This window comes from Manacus vitellinus, unplaced genomic scaffold, assembly GCF_001715985.3.
Source record: "Manacus vitellinus isolate BGI_N305 unplaced genomic scaffold, ASM171598v3 scaffold_6_pilon, whole genome shotgun sequence".
NCBI lineage: Eukaryota > Metazoa > Chordata > Aves > Passeriformes > Pipridae > Manacus > Manacus vitellinus.
The window spans coordinates 3,790,642-3,805,306 of NW_021940750.1; the positions used below are offsets into that span (position 1 = coordinate 3,790,642).

A 14,665-nucleotide genomic window follows, 5' to 3' on the forward strand; every position below is an offset into this window, starting at 1 on the left:
TATTTTTAACATCCTGTTTTAAAGGTGTCTCTTTTCCTAGCTTCCAAGAGAGCTGCTAAATTTTTAAGTGCAAAAATAAGTGTGGGCATCAAGACATTTCTGATTTTTATTGGATTTCTCAACAAAAGATAGGATGAGTTATTGTGAGTCTGTCAGAGAAGCAACTTGTTTAATCAGTGGAAGCTATAGCAATTTTTCTTGTGTTGAAACAAATATTTTATTTTAAGGGAGATGGGAAAATGGATGAATTTTGTCACTTCCTGTATTATTATCTTAGAACTTATTCTAAACCAGACCATTCTGGTTTAGGCACATCTCTAGATTTTCTCTTAGTTTGGCCATACTGTGTATATGGGTGGGTATGCTGGAATTTTTCTTCATGTCTAGCCCAACTAATTCATGTCAGTTATGGGTACCTGATAGACAACTTGGAAATTAATTGAGTGTTTTTACCATGACAGATTACACCACAATTGTCTTATGTTTGCCATTTGGTAGGAATTCTCTCTGACAGGTCTAGAGTATAAGTTAGAAAGATTGTTGAATTTGAAGATGTGCTTTGTGGGTAACTACAAGAAAAATAAGTAACATTGAGAGATCTACAAAAGTTGTTCTCTGTTTTGTTTTTAAAAAAACAAAACAGCAACACATATGCGAATCCCTCATACACCACTCCATCCCACTCCCATGTAAACTGACTTAAGCAGTTCCTTAATTGTATTGCTTATAGTGTCAATAATGGAACCAAATTGGGTCAATAGACAACACCTTTGAAGGGGTGAAACATTTTAGAGCATGTGCATAGGTAGAAATATAGGTAGAAACGCATCAGTGTCACATCTAGATATCTGTGTTCATCTGTTCCTAGCTGAATGTGTTCTGTTTTGAGAATTACCTTTCATAAGAAAACGGGCAGATAGTATTAACGTTTATCTAAAAATTCATTTTACTAAAAAAATTATAGTATGTTTTGGTAGGGGAACAGTGAGCCTAGGAAGGAACATGTAAGTATAATAAAGAAAATGATTTTTTAATGAGAATACTAGTTCAACAAAACCTGAGGTTTTGCTGATGTGATAGCATGCCTCTCTTGAAGATGATTTATTCTCTAGAACCAGCATGAGCCTCTGCATGTGGCTGTGTCTCACAGCAAGCCATTTCAAGATTCTCTGGTAAGCTCTGGATGCCCATGGTAATTTCAAAATTAGCTTGTCTTGATGCCATGAAGCAGGTCATATTGACTCCCTGTTCACATGATGAGCACAGACAGGCAGTGAGATAGGGAGTGCAGTGTAAGAAAGCAAGTACATCTTACCAAAACTTTTAAACCTGTATTTACAACTGTTTAAAGTTAGTGTTACAGTGGTCTATGCTCACATGTATTTTAAATTACCCATCACTAGAAATGCAGCTGTATCTTTTCTGCTGACAACTACAGCTCAAGGTACTAAAATGCACTTACCATGGGATGAACATGGGTTAAGTTTCCAAAAGACTTGGAAATGCAAGTCTCTGACTTCTACCACACAGTGAACACAGTCAATATGGAGTCACAGTACAGTTTACTTCCTTGTATTTTCGTTGGTTTGATTGTCAGAACAACAATAGTGAACTTTTCTATGATTGTTCAAGGTTGAATATTTGTTATATCTACGGCTGGACTGCAGAACTACCAGTGTCCCAGATGACAATGTTGTTAAAGTAGTATGGCTGCTCAAATGCAACAATCATAACAAATATGAGTTCTGGGAAAATAACCACAATTTCCCAATGCAAAGAAATGCTCACTCCCTCTTATTTGAAGGAATCTGTTGCATAGACAGACATCTGTGGCTTAGCAATGTAGAGTTGAGCAGCATCTTAGAGACTACACAAAGCCCTTTTTTCTGTTCTCACTTTCGTTTCTCTTTAGGAAAAATAATTGTTATGAATTGTTTTATGGGGAGAAAATTATTCAACAATTTAATTTTCACACAGTATGAAGAAATGTGCAATTTTTCATAGTAAATAAATACCTTACATTGTGCAGTACCTGTCTTAAGAAGGAGTGCAACATGTGTCATCTGTCCTCTTGTTTAGAGCCAAGTAGTTTTGATGCCTGATGTTCAGTGAACAAACTCTGAGGGCCTGACTCTACTGTGGACAGTTACAGGAGGCATAGTTGTTCAATAGTCTTTTAATGAAGTGTGAAAAACTAAAGTTCCAGCCCGTGTGGTGTTCCTACTTGGAGACAGTGGCAAGGAGCTGAGACCCTGGTGTTAGAGAGGTAGAATAATGAAATATTTCTGGCTTCTGAAATGTTATGTCACCCTAATGCACGTTTTTTCTTTGCTCTCTTATTTAATGAAGTTGCCTGAAGGCTTGTGCAAGAACCAAGTCAGTGGTAGGTTAGCTGAAAGCTTTTAGTTGCTTTAGGACTTCTCTCCATTTCTGAGGCATTGTGAGAGTAGTGCCGACACTTGCTGCCAGTTGCTGCAGTGATTCATAGTGGCTTAGGTGTCTTGCTGAGAATTAATAATGACAGTTCTGTTCAGAAGTTTGTGAAATTGAGGAGATCTGGCGAAGTACAAAAAGAAGGCAGGTAGGCTGTATGTGTGTAGGCTTAACATAAAGAGATTTGTTAGCTGATGCAGGGTTGAACTGTTGAAGCATAAGGTATGTCATATATTCGTATTTTTTTTGAAAATGTCAAAGAGGTGAAAATAAGTGCTTTGATTTGTTTCACCTAAGAGACGATGGAGCAACGTATTCTAAGTGTATTTATCTCGTGAAAGGAAAACTGCAAAAGGAAAAAAACTTACTTTAAGATAACTTGCATTTAAAGGGCAATAAGAATTTTCCTTTGCTAGTCTCTTTATGGTATTACCAGAGAGTTCTAATCTATGCTTACTTTTTTTCTAATCTGAGGGCAATAAGGTGAATTCAGTTTAACAGTCTTGCTCCTCAACTGTAAATATGAGAGCTGCAGTTCAGAAACCCTGAACGCATTGGTTTTAATACTGATTTCTTCTTTCTTCTCCCACCCCTCTCCTCAATAAAGAGAAGTCAAGAGTAACTTTTTGCAGAACAGTTGTAATTGCCAAATCTAAGCTTGAGTTGTAAATGCGAATTAATTGTGTTGCTGTGGAGCACTGTTTTTTTAATTATGTTTTCACATCTTTGGAAGAAAGTCATAGTTTTAGCAGTCTTTCCTTCACTTTTGTTCTATGATAGTGTCTTCCTTTGGTGTTCTGATTTTTAGACTTTTACCTGCAATTACTTATCAGTATTCAGCTTTTGACTGGGTTAGATATAGCCTTTACAATAAAAAACCATAAAGAATGTATTTTTTAATTTTTCTGTGAGGAAGTTTACCAGTGTATACCTTTTTCTACTTTGGGGAGATGGGTGGGGGTTGCTACCAGTGATACCAGTGAAAGACTGAAGTAGAGCAGTCCTAAGCACAGAGGAGCAGGAGGTATGTAATCTTGAAGTAGCACTTGTTCTTCTGCCTCTTTTCTCTCATGGTTAATTTAAAAAAAATTATTAGGAACTTAGATATTATTATGTATCATAACAGTACTTATTTCCAGTGACAAAGAAGAGGTCATGTTTATTTGACTAAAGAACTGTAAAGAAAGAAGTGGGCAGGAAAAAATGCCCTTATTTTTTTTCTTTAGCAGTATCAGGTCAAATACAGAGGAATTTCTACATGTGTCCTTATCACAATCTCTTGGAAAAGTTGAAGCAATATTCTGCCTTAAATGTGGAAGAAAGCTTACAGGAGTAGTCTTTTGACTCTATGGTAAAAAGGTGATGATGATAAGCATGTACTAAAGAAATCACATGGCTCTTTCCCTTGTATTTGAAAAGAAAATGGAAATGTCTCTTACTATAGTTGCAGTGAAATTCTTTGAATCTTTAGGAAAACGATGTTGTCAAAACTCAGTTGTTTTCTAATGCATTTGCTCATGACATTGAAAGAATAAAGTGGTTCCCTTTGTTATTTTGATTTCTGAAGAGCTGTATATATGTAGGAAAAAGTACTCAAAAATAGTTGTTAGCGTAGGGATACTTAAGGTTTTATTTTTTTGTAGGGGAAAAACTTCACATACTTTACTATGAAGAAGAATTGAAACTGTGGAATATAATTAGAAAAAATGCATACTATAAAAGCAAGCTTATCCCTATTATTATGAAGAGGCAAATCTGGTGAATTTTGCTTGTATTTAAAGTTTACAACAAATTTGGGTAGATGAGTTTATTCTAAATCCTGTACATTCAGAGTGAGACTCCTTTTAACCTTGCCACTAAATAGCAAGTAATGAGAACAGGGATTTGGGGAAGATTTAGAAAATGGTAGTGTAATTTAACCATGGTTTTGTATAGTTGAATAAATGTAAACATGTGGTTTAGATTGACAAAGGAAACTTGTTATTTAAGTCTTCAAAAACTGTCAGGAATAGCTTTAAGCATTAATGTTGCTATATTTATTACAGGTACCATAACTGAGTAATGAAAAGATTGGTAATGTGCATAAATTCATCCTATGAGACTGTTCTTCTTGAACAGTTGTCAATCATAGTAAAAGTGAATTTTTATGGAGGCTTTTTGAACACATTACCAGAAAATTGTACCTGAAACATGTTCCATTGTGTTCTGTAAAGAGAAAAAGCAGTGATTTGGTGAGAGGAGGGTGAATGCAAGAACACTGGAGAGCAGAAGGGAAACTGGGTACAGTTAGCAGGTAGCAAAGAGCACTTTGAAATGCTCATGCCTAAGAAGATAGGCAAAGTATGCCTGTATGTTGTAGATACGCCTGATGAACACCATGAGAACTTCAGGGCTCAAAACCTGGAAATAAATAATGAAGTCACTCCTCACTCCTGTCAGTTCTGTCTGGAGTTTCTGATACCTTCTTTCTCCAAGATTCATCAAGAGCATATTAAAATTCCAGTTACTTGGTCAGCAATGGACCAAGTGTACGAATATGCCATATGAACACTTAGTTACTAATAACTTGAGGCAGGTGATGCCTAATTTTAGTTCCAGTTGTTTATCTGGAGCTGTGCATATTATTAAACACTGATCTTTTTTAGGTAAATGGCATGAATGATAAAGATATGCTAATTTCCATGTAACTGCAAGCATCCATTTATGCCAACTGTTTACAAAGCGGTCTTAAAATATATGAAAAACAACTGTTTGTAGATTCCTTTCTTAGATGATATAGAGTAGTCACTTATTTTTCCTGCCAAAAAGATACTACTCTACCTGGACATAAGGAGGAGTGAGTTAACTGCCTCAGTGAATTGTCAGGCCCTTTTGAACCATGTGATCAGTGTGAACAGCACCTGCTTAGAAGGTGAATGTTTGTTCGAGAAATCTGCATAAGCTTACTATTTTAATCTTTGGTATTTATTTAATTTGCATCCAAATTTTGTGTGAAAATGTGAATATAATGGCTTCTCATTAAGTTATCATCTTCTATATTCTCAAGATAGACTGACTGAAGCAAATTTTGAATGTTGTACAGATGACTGTAGGTAGGCAGAGTGCATGCATCTCTCCCTGCTGCCTCTTTTGCTGTGAACTCTCTTGCAAAACTTATGTTATGATCATTTGTATATGACTGAAATATTACTAAACTATCTCAGACCTTTTGTAACGCTTAAGTCATGATTAAACCCATACTGGCATCTAAAATTGGATTTGTCATTCTTCTCTTAATGTAACTCCATCTAGACCTTCTCACTGTTGGTTTGTGAACTTAATTTTTGCATATCTATTAGATATGTACATTAGCAGTGAGGTAACTCAATTTAGGAAATGCAAGTGACCATTTCTTGATATCACAAAAGAAGAAAAACTCTCCACACCTCCCCCCTGTTACTCTTCATTCAGCACTGATTTTCTGGCCCAACTTTTAATTCCTGAGTTCATGCTATATTTAAGCCAGATTTAGAGGCAACTGGAGAACTTTTTTAATTGAACCTGGTTGGATACATCTTTCATCTCCATATAAGCCAGGGCATAACTCCAAAATAGCCTACTCTGCTTGAAAATCACCATTGTAGATGGAAAATGGGCAATTAAACTACCGTATTTCCTTGAAAATCCCCTACTGATGGCAAGAGTTGGTTATTAGGTGTTCCTGCATGTTTTGACTTGCTGGATAACCTCACACATCAGTAGTTATTTCAAGGCCTCCTATTCCCTTTTCCCTTTTATACTTGAAGGAAACACAAGTGAAGCATTAGATGGTGATGACTGGGATTTAGGTTGTTTTGTATAGCACTCTTAAAGGCCTCTTAGTTGGATGCTGGGAAAAGGGATTAAATCTACTAATGAATTTTTATAAGTGAAGACAGATTAAAGTAGTCCATTCTGCTCTGTTCTGCATGCTTCAGTGGAACAACTTCATAGCCACAGAAACAGTATTTTGATTTATTCTGAGTGTGTCAGGGTTAGAAAAGGAATCAAATTCAGGGATCTGCTTTTCAGAGCCTTATGGATCTTTAGTTGCTATTGGAGTTATTTGGTCCCCAACTCTTGTGAAGTGTTGAATTTTGGGAGGGAGAAGAGAGAAAAACAGTGTGTCCAATGCTTGGAATACAGACAAAAGCTTGCCTTTGCTGTTTGTGCTCTGCTGCCAGGTACTCAATTTGAAAATAAACCACTTCCTGAGATTGTGGGATTTTTTGAGTTACTGAGTGTAGTACAGCTATGGGCTAAAATACTTCTATTAGTAAATATTATCTTTCATGGTACTATGCCAAGAGCAAGACTGACTAGGATAGACAGTGTTAGGTGGTGTTTTCCAGCATATGGGTCATGCGTTACACCCTCACAGTGCATTGGGGAACCACTCAGTTCAACTCCTCATGCACAGTTTTAAAAAGGACCGAGATGAATGTGACAATGATTTGTTGTGTTTTAGAGAGAAGATGGCACGCTAAGGAAGCATGAGAGGGCAAAATGCAATTACACTTTATAAAAGGTTTATTTTCAGGTTTGACTTTTCTAATTAAATGTTATCTGCCCTTGTTACTTAGTCACTATGAATATTTTTCCTCATTTTATTGTGGAGACTGATAGGCTCAGGCCTTGAAGGGCTTAAAGAGAGAACAAACCTACAGATTGAAAGGGTAAGAACATCCTTTATGGAGTTTCATGAAATCTCTGTGCTTTCTTTTCTATATTCACACGGTTGTAGGGAGAGAATGCGCTCTTCATCCTTAGGAAATGTTGTGGTTTACTGAAATGATAATCTGGTATACGTTTTTTATCCATAGAAATAATTAAGAGTGGTTTATTATCTTCAAATAGAATGTCAATGTGAATCCACCTATTTCCCGTCATTATACACAGTCACTTCCTTTCACTATTGTATTTATTTCTGGCTTAACTTTTCAAATGCTTGTTCTGACTTTCAGAAACTCCAAAAAGTTGTACAATATCTTTAGAGCAACTCTTCCCCTGCTTTTAGATAACAAGTTAGCAGAGACGTCTGATGGGGTGGGAAGGTAGGTGGTGGCCAGATGAAATATTGGTTTTCTTGGTGTGGTTTTGTTTTAATTAGGTCTGTTATTCCCTGAGTTTTTTCTCTTTTATGCTATGGTTGTCAAAACTGGTGGTGATATGTAAGGTGTCTTTTTCAACTTTCCCCCCTAATTGTAATGTAACAGATTTAGGCACTGATGACTCCACAATTATGATGGGAATTTTGCTGGAATGAAGTTTGAATTACTGTGGGGATCAGTGGAGTGATAAAGACAGAGTACTTCCCAGGAGGCAATTCATACAAAGGAACCTAATTTTTACTGTTCTGTGTTGCCTTTATGAAGGCCCAGCTCTCACTCTACTGTCTATAAAAAAACTTTTAGGAAGATTAGGCTTCAGTTCATCACTTGTTTTCACTACAGCATTGATCTGATGTATTCTGTGGAAAAGAATTCTTGTTCCATTCTTTTTTTAATAGTGAGAAATTCTAAGTGTCTTGTTATGGTAGACTTTTGAAAAATAGCAGGGAGAAAGCACTTGAGTTATGATGAGCATATCTTCTTTCTCCTGTAAACTCCCTCCAAAGCTAGGTGAGGTAAGTTAAAAATAGTTAAGCAGTTGTTATTCTTATTTTTTCCCCCCTGCCTTTTCTTTCTCAAAGTTTCCTCAGTAAAATATTGGCATTGTGTCAATAGTAAATGGACACTACTGTGTAAAAGAGTTGGACCCAGACTGCCCTGTGTAGCAAGGAGAAATAAGCCAGCTTTTTCCTTACCCAAAAAGAAACACCTCAGTGATGGTTTGTACTGCTTATAGAAGGCAGAAGTTGTTTACCTTTTTTTCCTTTAAAAACAAACAGAGAAGAATCACATCAGAACTATAATATGTAGTGTGAATTTTTGAGACATATGCTTTAGAGCTGCCTGATGTCCTGCAGAATAGCAAGTGACTGTCCTTTTATTTTAGACTTTTGAAAATTCAAACACTTGGCAGTATTTAAGCCTGTGGAGTCTTGCTCCATCCATGCACTCTCTTTATAAATTGCTTCATTTTCATTCCAGTATGGCAGCTTCTCAGAGCAGCGGTTTGTCCTTTAGAGTTGTGGCCAGCTCAGAGTGGTGTGGAAGTGCATGATTGTCAGCAACTTTCTAGCATCAAAGTTCCACACACACCTTTGGGCTGGTAATAAATGCTTCAGCGATCAACTTGGACAAAATGACGCTCTTGGATTCTCCAGCTCATTCTCAGTTTTGTCACATATCTCAAGAAACAGAAATATATCCCATTCTCCAAGTAAATATTTTAGGGGAAGTGTTTTATAGCATTCCAGAACACTAAACTCCTTACATTTGTCTGCTGTGCAATTAAAATTGTGTGACCTAAAGGTACTGCTCTCCATTTGAAACTTGGAAACAGAAGGAGCCTTTCAATTTCTAAGTTTTTTTCCAAATGAGAACTGCTTACTGGCTGTCCAAGTTTCAATGCTACCTGCCATCTAAGAACTACTTTCTCAACACCTTGTCTTCTGTAATATGCAGGAATCCAGCACTTAAAGGCTAGTTTGATAGGTACTTCTTTCATACAGCAAGGCTCTTCAGAATGAATTATTGGGGTGTTTTACTGTATCAGTATCATCCACTTCAAATAAATGAAAATCAGCAAAATCTCATTCTGTCCTAAATGTTAGAATTTCTTCTGCTTACCTGACCAGGACTGCTTTTTATATCTTATGGAGAAAATGTCTCTGTGCAGGAGATCTGATTAGCATGTAAGTGTCAAGTAATTATACTGATGTTTAGAGAACTGAATATTATTCCCTTATTTTGACCATGTTGTTTGGTGACCTGTCAAGGTACTTTAATTAGGTCTACTTTTAACAGAATCATAGAATATGCTGAGTTGAAGGGATCCATCAGGATCATTAAGTCCAAATCCTGGTCCTTCACAGGACACTACAAGAATCATGCCACATGCCTGAGAGCCTTGTCCAAACTGTGTCAGGCTTGGTGCTGTGACCACTTCCCTGGGGAGCCTGCTCCAGTGCCCACCTACCCTCTGGGTGAAAATTTTTTCCTGATATCCAACCTAAATGTCCCCTGACTCAACTTCATGCTGTTTCCTCAAGTTCTGTCACTGACTATAAGAGAGAAGAGATCAGTATCTGCCCCTCCTCTTCTCCTCATGAGGAAGTTGTAACTGCAATGAAGTTCTCCCTCAGTCTCCTCCAGGCTGAACAGACCAAGTGACCTCAGCCACTCCTCATATGGCTTCCCCTCCAGACCCTTCACCATCCTCGTGGCCCTCCTTCAGATGCTCTCTAATAGCTTAATGTCATTTTTTTGTGGTTCTTCAAAAGTTGCTGTGTTAAAGGGTTTCAGTGCAATATAGTGCTGAAGTGGAGGAGATACATTGTAATCAGATACTAGGCTGCTTTTGAAAAAGCAAATGAGACTAATTTATATTTATAGCTACAGACCGAAGTGATTTGAAAGATTTTGTCTTTAATTGTAACTTAGTGTATGTTAATTTCCTTTATATATTGACTTAGACATGACTATCACAAAATAGATTTGGAGTTTGTAACAGTTTTCTTTATGGAGAACTGGCAAGAGACTTTATAAATAATTTTAGTAATTTCTTTTAAATTACTTTTAAATACACTCCATTAGTTGTGTAGCTTTTGTCTGACAGTTTCAAGAGTCAAGAATGAAATTTTGCAAAGGTCTTAATTTTTGAGCAAAATACAGTTTAGTTAAATGAGAAATGCTGATACTACAAATTCAATTTTGAATTGTTAATGGAAAGATCTTTTGGAGAGGATTTTTATAGTTATGATAGGTTATGTCTTTAGGAGCTATTATGAATTTGTAGATCGCTTTGGCTTTTCTACAGTCTTTTGTTTAGAGCTATGTGCATCTCCTATTAACAGCAGCACTGTTAATAGTGAGTGTCAATTCAGATTTTAAAATCCAAGAAATCCTATGACTAGAGTTCAGTAAACATTAATATGAAGCCATTTTAATTTTTGGCCTTCTGTCTATTATTCTTAGTTTAGTTATCTGAAGGCCTTTAAATCCCACTTACATGGAGAACTATAAAGAGAAAACTTCAAGAACCCAGAGGAACCAACACTTAAAATGCAGACGTCTCTGGGTGCTGCAAGAAGTCAAGCAGTCCCACCAAGTGCAGACAAGCAAAATGGTCCATTGGGTAAACTAGCCTGCCAGCTGGATGGATCTGCAAACAGCCTATTTTTTTTGTGGTCATCAAAACTTACTAGATGTAATATTAGTCATAAAACTAAAGTACTTAAAAGAAAGGAAATAGCCAAACATTTTTAGAAACAGGCATACTAGCCAGGTTTAGCTTACTGGTGCTCTACAAGGTGTTTTCCTGGATAAACCCGGCAAAAACACAGCTGATGGTATTGTTGTGTCTTTGTTTTTGTTGTAAATGCCAAACACATTGCTTTTATCCTTTGCAGTAGGAAGGTGCATTATGGTAATATAAAAATGTGTCAGGTTCTGTATCCCTAAACCTTTTTTTTTTTTTTTTCAAGAACTCAGGCAATAATCAAAGTGTTGAGTTGGACAGCCCTGCAGCAGCAGTGGTGTGTCACTACATGGGACATTAATACACTGTACCTGTTTATTTTTATGGTAACATCACCTTGGACTGCAATATGGCAGTGATGAGTTTAATTCTATGTGTAATATGCTGGGTTTTATATTTAAATAGTAAGAGACAGTTATTGTCCTCATGCTCAAGAACAAAGTTTTGCACTTGAAATTTTACATTGCTTTTACTCTGTTTTTTAGTTTTGAGTATAAATGCTAGTTTTGAATTAAATTCCTTCAGACCAAGAGTTAGCATTTAATAGGCTTGTATGTTCCCCACAATAATCAGGAGTGCTCTCAAAGCACTGGTGCTGGTACACAGTGCATATGAAATAATCTAGGTAGCACTTTTTAGAAAGTAAAGGGTAAATAAACAGGTTTTGCCCTTCCCTCATTCTTTGTCCTGCTTATCTCTTTTTGCTGTATTAAAGTGATGTAAACACTTTATTCCATCATTTCATAATTGGTTTGGCTTTAGCCAATCATTTGGCTTTAGCTACATGTAATTAAACACAATGTACTTCTCAGAATAATCTTTGTGGGTTCCAAATTATTCAAAAGTTGTTTGAATGAAAATTGCTGATCATTTGAAGCCTTACAGGTGATAGAATCTCCTTCACCTTCATGGTTCACTTAATTATATCTTTGAATGGTGGCTGTTCTGCTAACTTTTAAATTTCTCTATTCAGGAATGTGTGTTTTAAACAGCATGTGTATTATGGCACTTAGTAGATAGTTAGCTTCCCTTCTGACCTCTCCTGAGTTAGCAGGAGACCCACTTAACTGACACATATACAACCATTTTGAGCCTTAACTTTCAAAAATATTTTAGTAGGTCAGATGTCTCCAAAATTTTATTACATCCTTTATTTGCCTTTAAAATATTAATGATCAGCTTGTGCAATATGCTGATTAAGGCTAGAAAATGCTGAGACAAAAAGTTCATTTTAGCATTTATAGTACTAGAGGTTTCTCTGTGTTTAGTTACATGTATCAAATCACATTAAATATTCTAAGATCTCCTTAGTTGAAGTCTGTTCCTTGAAAAGACAGGGTTTGACTAATTGGTTACATAATTTCTTATAAACTTCTGTATGAGAGGAGAAATGGGTTGTGGATTAAAAATTTACCCCAGTCTGAGGCATGTGGCAGTGGTATATTGTTGCTTGTTTAGGTTTTTTAATGCAATTATACCTACAACCCACAGGATAGAGTGTCTGTGCTCTCTAGGACTGGCTGGGATAGCCAGTAAATGTGAGAAAACAGAGCCCTTGCTCCCTCCCTCCCCACCTAATATTTTGAAATTGGTTGTATAAATTTCTATAAAATTAAATTTTACACTAACAGTGTCTGATAACAGCACCACATTCTAAGGCCACACAGTAATACTGGGTTCTGTAGTAATCTTGGGCTCACTTAGTAGAACTCTGCACTAAGACTTGATAGCATTACTGCCATGTCAAGCTAAAAGATGAATGCAATTAACTTGGACCAGAATGGGGACAGGAGTGTGTCTGAACCAAGAGCGAGGAAGGCAGGACTGCAGAAGCCCTGGGGGGAAGCCCTGTTAGCAGCCAGCTCTGAGGACAAAGTTTGCACTAAGGTTGATGTTGCTACTGAATCTTTTTTCTTATGAGTGGATTTGGGTGTGGGGTATGTGTGCTTCTGTTTGAAGATTTGGTAGGAGCGTGGCCTGTTTGCAGACGGTCTTTGCCTTATTGAGGTTTGGCGGGAAAGAGGAAGCATTTGTACCTCTGACTGTAGGTTACTCTCCCTTATTAAAGTTACGACATAAGGTGTTTATTGTGACCAAAAGAGAAAAGTTTTGCCTCTGGTGCATGGGTTTGGATTATAAGAGCAGTTGCACCCAAATGTACTTTCAACTCTTCAGAACAGTTGCAGTCCTGTTTGTCCATCTAATCTCTGTTTACTCAGTGTTTCCCAGTGTCCATTACTGCTTTCATACCTGCTTTTAAGGGAAGCTGTCCAACTGTGCCATGTGTTTACCTCATTTCTACGTGGACTGTTTCTATTCACTGGAGATAAAGTTCTTCTTGCAGCCCACTTACTATTTCTGGAAGTCAGCAAATAGGAGAAACTTTGGAGAGAGGGAGGGATGCATCACCTGAAAGGATGATGCAGCTTGTGCATATCCTGTTTGCACTGACAATATGCTGTGGTGGTTTGCAACTGAGAAATGTCCCCGAAGTAGGTGTGTGCTTTCAGTGTACTGGGAAAGATGCAAAGAAAATAGCTAGCAAATGTAATGTAGGTAGCAAATAAGAAATAAAAATTGCCTATTGTAAGGCTTCAGGTAGTTTAATATATGTATTTAAACGGCTTTGGTAAGGAGTCCAATTAAGTTCTATAGAAAACAAAGTAATAAAATATCCTTAAATGTAATTTTTTTCCCCACGGTGCATTCTGTTACCTTGACTGCCTTAAAAATGCAGAATGTTTTGAAATCTTTTCTTTTGTAGGGCTGAGTGCATTTCCATAAATTATTTAATGTAGTGTATAGAAAGAGTTAATCTCTGTCTATGTTGCCCATTATGGAATATAAACATTTCTTAAAGTAGCTTAGACTAGAGAAGTACCTTTTTTTTTTTTTTTTTTAATAAATGCTTGACTTTTACTGAAAATGCCCCCCAAACCCACTTCTTAAAAACTTCTGTTTTCTTTCTCTTTTCCTAATGGTCCTTGAAAGACTGTAAGCAGGTTACTGAGGCAATATCTATTTAAGAGCATCCTGTGGTTGGGCTGATGATAACACTTTGTAGTGTCATTATCTGGAGTTACTGAAGCACTTTGCAGAAATGAGGAGAGTCAGGTTGCACTTCTTTACTTTGAACCACTCTGAAGCCAGTGCTTCCAAGGCACCAAATTCACTACATTTGGAGACAAAACTGAGTTAGTATCCCATACCTTGTGGTATGTGATTTGGTATGATTTTGTAGGTTGTGATTATATGGCCACTTTGATTATGCTTCAAATTAGACAGCTGCTGTGAAAGTAGCGACCTGTCCTCCTCCTTGGTCTAGCTGATGGCTTCTGCTGCTCTCTTGTGCCAGAGCTAGTGCTCGTGTTGCTGTGCAGTAACTGGAGTCAAAAAGTTGTCTGTCTGAACATTTACTCTGAGATGTACTATTTTCCAAGCATGATCCAGTTTGCTCACTTGGCTTGTGTGCAGTTGAATGAACACAGCTTTCAGCATAAGGGAAGTGGCAGAAAGGAAGGGCTAAAACAAAGGAAGGGTGAAAGAGCTTTCATTGGACATCTGCCTGAATTTATTCTGGACCAAACAGCTGTGTAATCACAGCTTTGACTTGGTAGTTTCCCCTTCCAGAGATGCAGTTAGGATAAATATATCTACAACTCCTAAATGGCAGAAAGGAAGGTTAGACTGTATCTGTCTTCCTTCTCTCACTGATCCACACAGTAGCCCTATGCATGAAGCAGGCACAACACATGACAGTACATCCAAATGACTGGGAATGAAGTATAGAGGATGGAGATTGTTACAGTTGCACAAGCAAAATTTCTGTTAAACCTTTGCATTTTGTTTT

General features: G+C 37.0%; 1 protein-coding gene across 4 annotated transcripts in view; it reads left to right on the plus strand.

Moving 5' to 3' along the window:
* Positions 1–14,665, plus strand: part of PHF21A (PHD finger protein 21A) — a 127,638-nt gene that overhangs the window by 40,859 nt on the left and 72,114 nt on the right. The gene's annotated exons all lie outside the window — the stretch shown is intronic.